Source organism: Galleria mellonella, unplaced genomic scaffold, assembly GCF_026898425.1.
Source record: "Galleria mellonella isolate WM207_F2 unplaced genomic scaffold, CSIRO_AGI_GalMel_v1 utg33, whole genome shotgun sequence".
In the NCBI taxonomy this organism is placed as follows: Eukaryota; Metazoa; Arthropoda; class Insecta; order Lepidoptera; family Pyralidae; genus Galleria; species Galleria mellonella.
This window is the reverse complement of record NW_026442079.1, coordinates 12,849,465-12,859,378: the sequence shown is the minus strand read 5'-3', so window position 1 is coordinate 12,859,378 and position 9,914 is coordinate 12,849,465. Positions and strand designations below refer to the sequence as shown.

General features: G+C 36.4%; 1 protein-coding gene across 1 annotated transcript in view; it reads right to left on the bottom strand.

Annotated features, from left to right (window-relative positions):
- LOC113520482 (protein SCAI) overlaps window positions 1-9,742 on the bottom strand; it is a 76,841-nt gene extending 67,099 nt beyond the window's left edge. The window contains exon 1 of the mRNA XM_026905816.3: window positions 9,266-9,742. The gene's annotated coding sequence lies outside the window, so the exon portion shown is untranslated. The remainder of the gene's footprint in view (window positions 1-9,265) is intronic.
- Between the last annotated feature and the right edge of the window lie 172 nt (window positions 9,743-9,914).

The window sequence follows — 9,914 nt, the reverse complement described above, 5'->3', positions numbered from 1 at the left end:
AAAGATAATTTGTAACTAAATTTTTAAATCGGCGGGAGATTTCATTTATTTTTTATCGATACAGTAATAATTTATCATAATTTTTGACTTTATTCTCATGCATTGTACAACTTTGTAACAGACCATATTACTAGCAAGAAACTATGCAATTGTGTAAGTTATAATTCACACAGGTGAAGATCGCGTATTATGTGTCACTCCACATTTATACATAATAATAAAGATCATTCCTTAATTTAGAAATTCTGCATCAAATTATCTTTACTTACAAAGTAATCAACAAAAACGACAAATCTCGATTCCAGCGCTGTCCTTGCCATTCCATGTTTAATTTTGTTTCGTGACCTTAATATTTAGTTGTTACATTGTCTGCCACATCACCTACATGCGTAGTGTGATATACTCAAGTATAGACTGGAGATGACAATGACAAAGGTGAGAGAGAAAAAAAAAAACAATTATAGTTAATAATGTGCTTTTTATGTAAATAGTTGCATGTGACAGCTTTGAGTTTTGCAAATAATTGTATAGTGCAATAAAAATAGATTCCAATAAGGAAATCTCTGTATCCCTGAGACTTGACACACATATTTATTAGGTTAAGGAGACTACATAAAAAAGACCACCTCCGAAAATTGGGTTGAGATGATATTTTTATGGGTTCCATACGACATATTCAAAACTACTCGACAAATATGAAGCGTTTAAGGAAAATGATACAGCTGAAGCCATTGTGTATATATTTTTCTGTTTTTCCGCATATTAGATGGAAAATTGACCAAGATAATTTCAAGAGTTTTGTGGACTTCGATTTACGCGTGAAATGACATTATTCGAAATCTCTAAAAAAGGGCACTAAAAGGGAAAGATTTATAACGATGTTGTAGAATATTTTGCAACATTGTTTATTTATTATAAAATTCACAGCTGTTAATCTATGACGCCATTGTGTTATTTTTAGTACTTATAAACAATTACGGATTTAGGATTTTTAATTTATTACTTATTTAGCAATCAAGTATTCACAATGTTCAATTTATGTGTGTGAGTGAGTGCGTGCGAGTGCACGAGCGCGCACTCGTTTATGTGTGTATGTGTGTGCTTTTGTGTGTGAGCGTTCTAAAGAGAAGGCTTGACGTAAAACTAGTTCTATATATATATATTTTTTAAACAACTTAGAATGGCAAACAAGCTGACGGCCCACCTGATGGAAAGTGGTAACCGTCGCCTATAGACATGAGCAGTACCATGGACACAACAGAGTATACAGTTTCGCCCATGATACCCTTCATGCGTTGCCATTCCTGAGGACTCGGGTGTTATTCCTCTGTACCCAGTAAATTCACGCTTTTTGACATTCGTGTAATACAGATATAAATATGTTAATTATATAACCAACATTATCATCATGTCAGCTTTTAATATGGGTTAACAGTAGTTGCCAGTCTTGGCAAGCAGATTGGCAATCGCAGTTAGGCTTTAGAAATGTTTTAAGAGGGACGTTGCTCTTACGACACTCACGGTAAAGGAAGGAGTGGCCATATAATTTTCCACTACGCATCGGCCATTTTGAAAGCCCCGTACATACACACACGTAATGTCTTACAGTTGTCTTTAACAGAAGCTGCCGGTAATGAAAACGCTGTCGGAGTTTTTCTCCCCCCCCCCCCCCTACCATTACATTTCAAACACAAGTCCTGACCTTCTGATACAGATTCGTATTGTACTTATCGGATTTGTTGTTGACATGTCAAGTTACACTATCGGACGAAGTACTATTTCAAGTAGGGATTTTTAGTGATGGGGTCAAATAGCCCCATTACTAGCAATATACCCTGTCAGGTCGACCTTCACGTGGTTTTAGTTCTCATTATTGTTAGCAATATGCCCTATCGGATTGATCTTCACGCGGTCGTCCCTGGAGACCATTACCATTGATTTCTATTGAATTTGGTGCGATGATATTGTATGGCATTAGCATAGACGGGTGCCCCATTCAATATGAATTTATAAAAAAAATGTATGAGTAATAAATATTCCCTTTCCAAAAATCTACATAATCACAGCTGCTGGATGGAATATGACCTTGAAGATACGGAAACGAAACTCAAAATTCACAAGTTCGTACAATTTGCATTGGTCAAGTTTTTTTTTATTTATTTAAGAACTTTTATACATTTTAAGCGTACAATAACCGGTGAAAATAAATGTATTTTTAAAGTTAAAAAAAATATCTTTTTTTTTCTCTTATTGTTACCTTGACATTGAACAATTGTTTAAGAGTTCTTTTAACAATTGTATTTTATAAGTTATTTTTTTTATCTTCTTTTATTTTATTTTCATTTTTTTCTTATTGTCGTGCACTTGTACTTTTCGTATTACCTTGACATTATATAACTTTTATAAGAATTCCTTAAATAGTTGTATTTTTTAAGTTAAAAAATATTTTTTTTTTTTATTATTCTAACCTTAACCACAGATAATATTTATAAATACTATCACCATATCAGCCTTTAATCGTTCACTGGTAAACACAAACCTCCCCCTTGGGGGGTTCTACCAGTAGTTGCCACGCTTAGCAAGCGGATTACCACACGCAGTCAGGCTTAAGAGATATTTAAGAGGGACGCTGCTGCCCATTCCTCGCCCTGCCTTAGTCGGTTCTTGCGACACCCATGGAAATGGAAGAGGTGACCTATTCTATGCCGGGACTACACGGTACTAACCACTAACTAGCGGGGGAAAGGGATTGTTAGTAATGGAGACTGAGAATCCCATTGCTAGCAATAATATCCAACCAGGTCGACCTCCTCGCGGTTCCCCCTGGAAACTATCATGGTTAATTCCTGATGAATTCATCATGATGGGCTAACTGGCCTGTTTTCATTCCCATCGATCACCCTTCACTGGTGCTCTGCCAGCGTATCCCGTTAGCGTAGGCCGGATTACCATACCATTTTCACCCATAAAAAAAAAACCACTAACTAGCAATAACTAGCCTTAATAAATAATGCTGTTATAAGAATTCTATATCGTTTCTATCCAGCTATTGCTATAATTTGCGGAGTGAATTATCATAAAATATACCTTTTTTTTTTTAAATCGAGTATACAGTACAACTTTTCACCAAATTTTATTCAAATATGTTCAGCCGTTAAAGGGTGATTGAGTGATGGGAGTGATAAACACTCAATCATCGAAATCTGTATTAATAATATTTTTTTTATGCAACTTAGAATAGCAAACAAGCTGATAACCCACCTAATGGAAAATGGTAACCGACAGAGTATACTGTTTCGCTCATAATACCCCCCATACTTTGCCATTCGTGAGGACTCAGGTGTTATTCCTCTGTACCCAGTAAATTCACGCCATATCCCACCCTTCAAACCAAAACGCAGCCATGCAAACACAACTATATCACGGTACAAACACGAATAGGACAGAGGTGCTCAAGCAAACGACTTTTGTACAAAATCTCCCTCCCTGATCAATATTTATGTATTTATTAAACTTTAATACACAGAGAAAGCGTAAAAGGCGGAGTTAACACCATATCGTCATAGTCGTAGAATACTGACGGATCTGACAAATATTACATATAAAGATCCGTCAGTATTCTACGACTATGACGATATGGCGTTATCTGTCAGTCTACCGTGGACAGGAATAACAGGAATTGAAGGTGAATAATTGAAGGTGCAACATAGTAAACAATATGCAATATACAATATATAATATCTATATATAGTAAATTCAATATCTATAATAATAATTAAACCGGCGTCCTCAATACATGTCGCATAATTAGAAAATTGAATCCTCAGGAATGGCAACGCACGGGCGGTATCATGAGCGAAATAGTATACTCTGTTATGTCCTTGGTACTGCTCATGTCTATAGGCGACGGTTACCACTTTCCATCAGGTGGGCCGTCAGCTTGTTTGCCATTCTAAGTTGTGTAAAAAAAAATTTTTTTTTGGTGATAAACATCATGAAATGAATGTCATCGTCCTCATATGTAATTTAGAGTTAACCATGCCTGGCTGGGGGGAAGGTATTGTTAATAATGCGGACTACCAGTCTAGTTTTAGTCTTACCAGGTAGACCTCCACGTGGTTCCATTTGGAAACCATTGTGGATAAAGCTTGAATTCATCACAATGCGTTAACTTATCTGCTTTCGTCTTCAGCTTAACGGGAATCAAAACCGAGAGCTCATTTATGCAAAACTCTTCTTTCTTTGTCTTTTATATGTATTATAATAGAATAGTAACCTCGCCCGCGTCAACGGTATGCGCTGGCGGAACACCAGTGAGGGATCATAGGTAAGAAAAAAAAGGTAGGTCAATTAGCTCATATGATGAATATATCTGGAAAATAGCACGATAGGCTCCAGACTGGATCACGGGGCGGTCTTTTTTTTAATGGATGATAATGGAATGGCAACCCCAGCCGCGCTATCGATATACACCAGCGGGGCACCAGTGAAGGATGATAGGTGAGGATGAAGTAGGTCAGTTAGCCCATCGTGACGAATTCAACAAGAATTGTTCACAATGGTTTCCAGGGGGAACCACGTGAACGTCGACCTAATAAGGCATATTGCTAGCAATGGGGCTGTCAAACTCCGTTGCTAACAGTTCCTTTCCCCTCTCACGGGGAGGTCAACCTGATGGAGGTATATTTTTTGCAATAGGACTGGCAGTCCGCATTACTAACAATCCCTTCCCCTCGATTCGATTATAATGTACGACAATCGAATCCGCGACCCTCGATAAGTGAGACGTCGTAATAAACCGCTACATCACCAAGGTCGTCGTGACATCAAAGCAAGTAATTTAGTAGTGACACGTGTAAGCTAAAGTTAGGTTTCATGTAAGTTAAAATACTATATCTAACTCTATGTTTGTGAAAGGAGTGCTAACTAGTGTTGTCTGTTCATCGTAGAGTATCGACTATTTAATCGATTCTATATTCCGATTAAACTCCCAAGTAATCAAACTAACTCGATTACCACGTCAAAATCGATTATTAATAAATAATCATATTTAATAATTTACCAAAGGAAGACTTTGTACAAAAGTCATTTGCTTGGCTACCTTTGTCTGATTGTATTGTAAAATCCTTATTGTACATAATTCATACTGAATACATTAAAATATTTAATATACAATGGCGGACTTATCCCATAAAGGGATCTTTTACAGTCAACCTTTGAGAAGCTGAAAGAAAATTGTAGTGTACAAGGGTAATAACCGTGCAGCTAAATATAATCTAAATAATAAAACTCATTTATGTTTTTTCCGTGAAGCAGTTGTGTTCACATGGCTGTGTTTCACCTTAAAGGGTAAGATATGGCAGTGAAAGTATAGGGTACAGAGGAATAACACCTGAGTTGTTAGGAATGGCAACACATGTGGGGTATCATGGACGACACAAAACACTCTGTTATATTCACGGTGCTGTTACGACGGTGGACCGTCTGTTCGTTTGCTATTCTAAGTTGCATAAAAAAGAAATAATTGATTGAAATACTATCAGTTAATCGATTTATTCAATAGTATCAATCAGAAATTTTAACAAGCAATTCCGATCGCGTGACCGGAATATGTTGACATGTCAAGATAAAATGTGGACTTTGTCCTATTCTGTCCTAAATACCATGACGATTGATTGAGACATCGTGCCAAAGATTTATATAATAGTATTCACAAAACTAACTGTCAATTCAATTAATATTATTTAATTTTATGTTAGAATTTTTAAAAATAATATGTAGCCTATTTTTATTGTTCATAATATAGCCTACTATAAGTAAAAGAATTTCTTAAAATCGGTTGAAGTGTTTCTGGTGAACAAAGAAACAAATCCTTTTATAATATTTTTATCCAGCTTAGAATAGTAAACAAGCTGATGGCCTTTCATTCTGATGACAATGATGATTCTGATTTCAAGCTGATGACTTTCCATCAATAGGATGGAAAGTGATAACCGTCGTCTATAGACATGAGCAGTACGATGGACATAACAGAGAATACTGTTTCGCCCATTATACCACTTACCGTTGCCATTCCTGAGAACTCAAGTGTTATTCGTCTGTACCCTGTAAATTCACAGCCATTTCTCACCCTTCAAACCAAAACACAGCCATATACAACTGGTTCACCATAGAAACACAAATAGGACAGAGGTGCTCAAGCAAACGACTTTTGTACAAAGTCTCCCTCTCATGCAATTTGAATCTAGCTGAGCTAATCTGAATATCTGTGCAATGGATAGACCTATCAATATTTAGATTAATTCGATTGAACACAATCGATTAAATTATCAATCGATTATTGGCAACACTAGTGAATTCATATTCTGAAATGTTTACTATTGCAGTTCTAGAATACTGCGACATAGGACGTATTAACATAGCCAATTAACGTTAACGAGATAACTTGCAGGAATAGTATTCACAGGATGCATTATTGATGTGAGGCTTCATAGTTCTTGTGCGTGAACGTATTGTACGACAAGTCTATTGTGAAATACGAGTAATTAGCGAGAAATCTTAATAGGATTACTAAAAAGGTTTAATTCGCGACTCACAGGATTATTAATTATGCCTTGTGGTCCCGGCATAGAATTGGCCACCGCTTCCTTTCCCGTGGGTGTCGTAAGAGGTGATTGAGGGAACTAAATGGTCGAGCGTCCAGTTCCCCTCTTAAAATATCACGAAAGCATAACTATGGCTGTCAATCCATTTGCAAAGTGTGGCGACTACGGGAAAAACCACCTAATACGAGGAGGGCTATGTTCAGCAGTGGATCTGGCATAGAATAGGCCACCCCTTCTTTTCTCGTGGGTGTCGTAAGAGCCGATTTAGAGTGGGCGAGGGATTGGCAGCAGAGTTCCTTTTAAAACATCTTCAAAGCCTAACTGCAGTTGCTAGCTACACATATCATCATCATAGGCCTTTCCCATGAACTGTCATAGGGAATGGTCCTGAGCCACCTGTATTCACTGACATCTCTGTAATGCATTTGAGGATATCACTCCAACTAGTGGAGGTAGTAGTACCCATATAAGTTATGGTGCCCCGCCAGTGTATACCGATAGTGCAGGCGGGGGTTATCATACCATTACCATCCATTAAAAAAAAAGAACTACACTGTGATGTAAATAACATCAAAAATGTATGTTAGAAATATTTTAAAAGTGAGTTTTCATTAACTACCTACCTGCTTGCATAATGTACACAGTAATAACTTCTTCTCATCGCATACTTTGCGCTATTTCGAAATAATATTTGAACTTAACTGTGGTATTATTTAAAAGCCAAAAATAAATTGCCATAAAAAAAATCCGCACACTTTTCTACGGAACCCCTAGATTACGCGGAATCCACTTTTGGAGTCTCTGCTCTATTGTATCTATATGCACATTTTATGAAGAGGAAAGTTTTGATTGTTTGATTAATTGTTTGTTTATTTGTTTGTTGGTATTAGATAAATTCCAAAACTACTTAACATATTTTAAAAATTCTTTTACATAAAGTAAGCTATCATCTTCACTCTTTTAGCCTTTAACAATCAACTGCTGAACATAAACCTCCCCCTTGGGGGAGTTTTGCAAGTAGTTTCCACATTTGGCAGGTGAATTGGCAACTGCAATCAGGCTTCTAGAGATGTTTAAGAGGGACGCTGCTGCCCATTCCTCGCCCTCCCTTAGTCGCCTCTTACGACAACTATGGGAAAAAAAGTGATGGCACATTCTATGCCGTGGCGCACACAACGACACACGTCTTTGTAAATATATATTTATTTCTCAGCTATGAATGTGATCAAGGAGAGCAACCAACGGGTAAACATACCAATCTTAACCTAAAAAGTTTTTAGTTAAAACTGAATTATAGTCACAACTAACAGGACCATTTTGGGGGGGAAAGGGATTGTTAGTAATGGAGACTGAGAATTTTATTGCTAACAATATATCCAACCAGGTCGACCTCCTCGCGGTTCTCCCTGGAAACTATCATGGTTAATTCCTGATGAATTCATCATGATGGGCTAACTGGCCTGTTTTCATTCTCATCTATCACCCTTCACTGGTGCTCCGCCAGCGTATCCCATTAGCGCAGGCGGGGTACCATACCATTTTCACCCATCAAAAAAAAAAACAGGATCATTTTTGTGCAGAGTTCAGAATTATAATGACTATCTGAGCGGGTATCGTCTTTGTAAATATGTATTGAATGTATTATTGAATACTAACCTAAAAACTGTACTAACCATGACTTAGACGCACAATGACCCAAATTAGAGGCTTAGCACAGAAAATAGAATCCAATTTACATTACATTACTTTACAACTTTAAAACTGAATCTTTGTAGACAAAGAATTATAGTCACGACTATCTAAATTATTTCACTGCAGAGTTCAGAATCGTAACGACAATTTGAACGTATGTTTTTTATATAGGTAAATATGTATTTAATTATCGAGACCAATATATGTAAAAATAATGTCAATAGGTACTTCAGTAACATATTTTTAATACTTTTAGACAAATTATATAATAATATAATTTCTCTAAATGTATTAAAAACTTGATTCCTACCGCAACAACTAGCTGAATGTGTGTACTCTGTATAATTATTTCATTTTAGACAACCTATAAAAGTAATAGTAAATAATTTATTTAATTATTTTATATGGAATTACTTTTTTTTTATTTATACGTACGTACATATATAAATAAAATAAAGTAAATGTATCTTACATCCATTTTTTCGCCCATAAACTGTATTATACCTTTTGGTAAACTATAAACGGGAATTAATGCATATATGCATTAAACTATGTAAATATATACAATCTATTTTACATATATTTTTATATATATAAATTAGATTAAATATATGTAAATAGATTAATAAATAATAATAGACAAATATTTAAAAAATGGAATATTTGTATGCGTTTAAACAAATAACGTTTCCAAGGGAAACATCATTTTTCATTTAAAATTTATGGAGAACTTTGTGCTCTACAGTTCCCTGTAATTATGCTGCCATTATATCACAACGTGTTTGTTATATCGCTTTATTGTCTAGCTTGTCTGATTTACAATCAGTTCTACATACTACATTCTGTTATTAATAACCTAAAAATTGTGTTCACAATTCGCCACAAGCCAAATGTTAGTCCGCAGACATTGGCGAGTATCGATTCGGTGTAATTTTTTACGTACGATCAATAAAAATGTAATGGCATACCTCGCGGCGTCTGGCAGTGTCCAGCGGCAGTGGTGGCACTTTATCTTATAATTCTTATCACTGATTAAGGCACTTTCTTGGCTTGGTTCTACGGTCACAAGAGAATTGTTAGGACGGCAGCGGCGCGCGGTCTTAAGGCGCCCGTGTTTGAGGTAGTGAGGGCTAATTGATTCACTGATTCACACATGAACTATAGAAAAAAAAAATCTACTAATCCCTGCACGGTATACAGTGGTTTGAGGTTTGCGCTTCATATATTCTGTATCGCGGATTGCGTTAACCAATGCACCAGTTGTTTGTTGACTTACTACGTAACTGTACAATGTGTTGGTAGCGATATAAAAAATTCTGTACTGTTATATATTTAGGATTGCCATTGTTAACTACATGTTTTGTTGCTGCTTAAACCAGTGAACTACAAAAGTATACCGCTTTTCATATTGATATTCGTGCACGGCGCATGCGCGAAGCGTGCGGACCTCGCCCCGGCTCGTAATATTCAATGAGTGACGTCACGTACACGCATTGGGGCGAAGGAATCCCCTTTAGCAGACATGCCCTGTCGGTAACCTACATGCACACTTTTACATACATTCAATTGGATTTACCGATTTGATATTGTTCACCTTTTGTAATACGGTCTCTGATC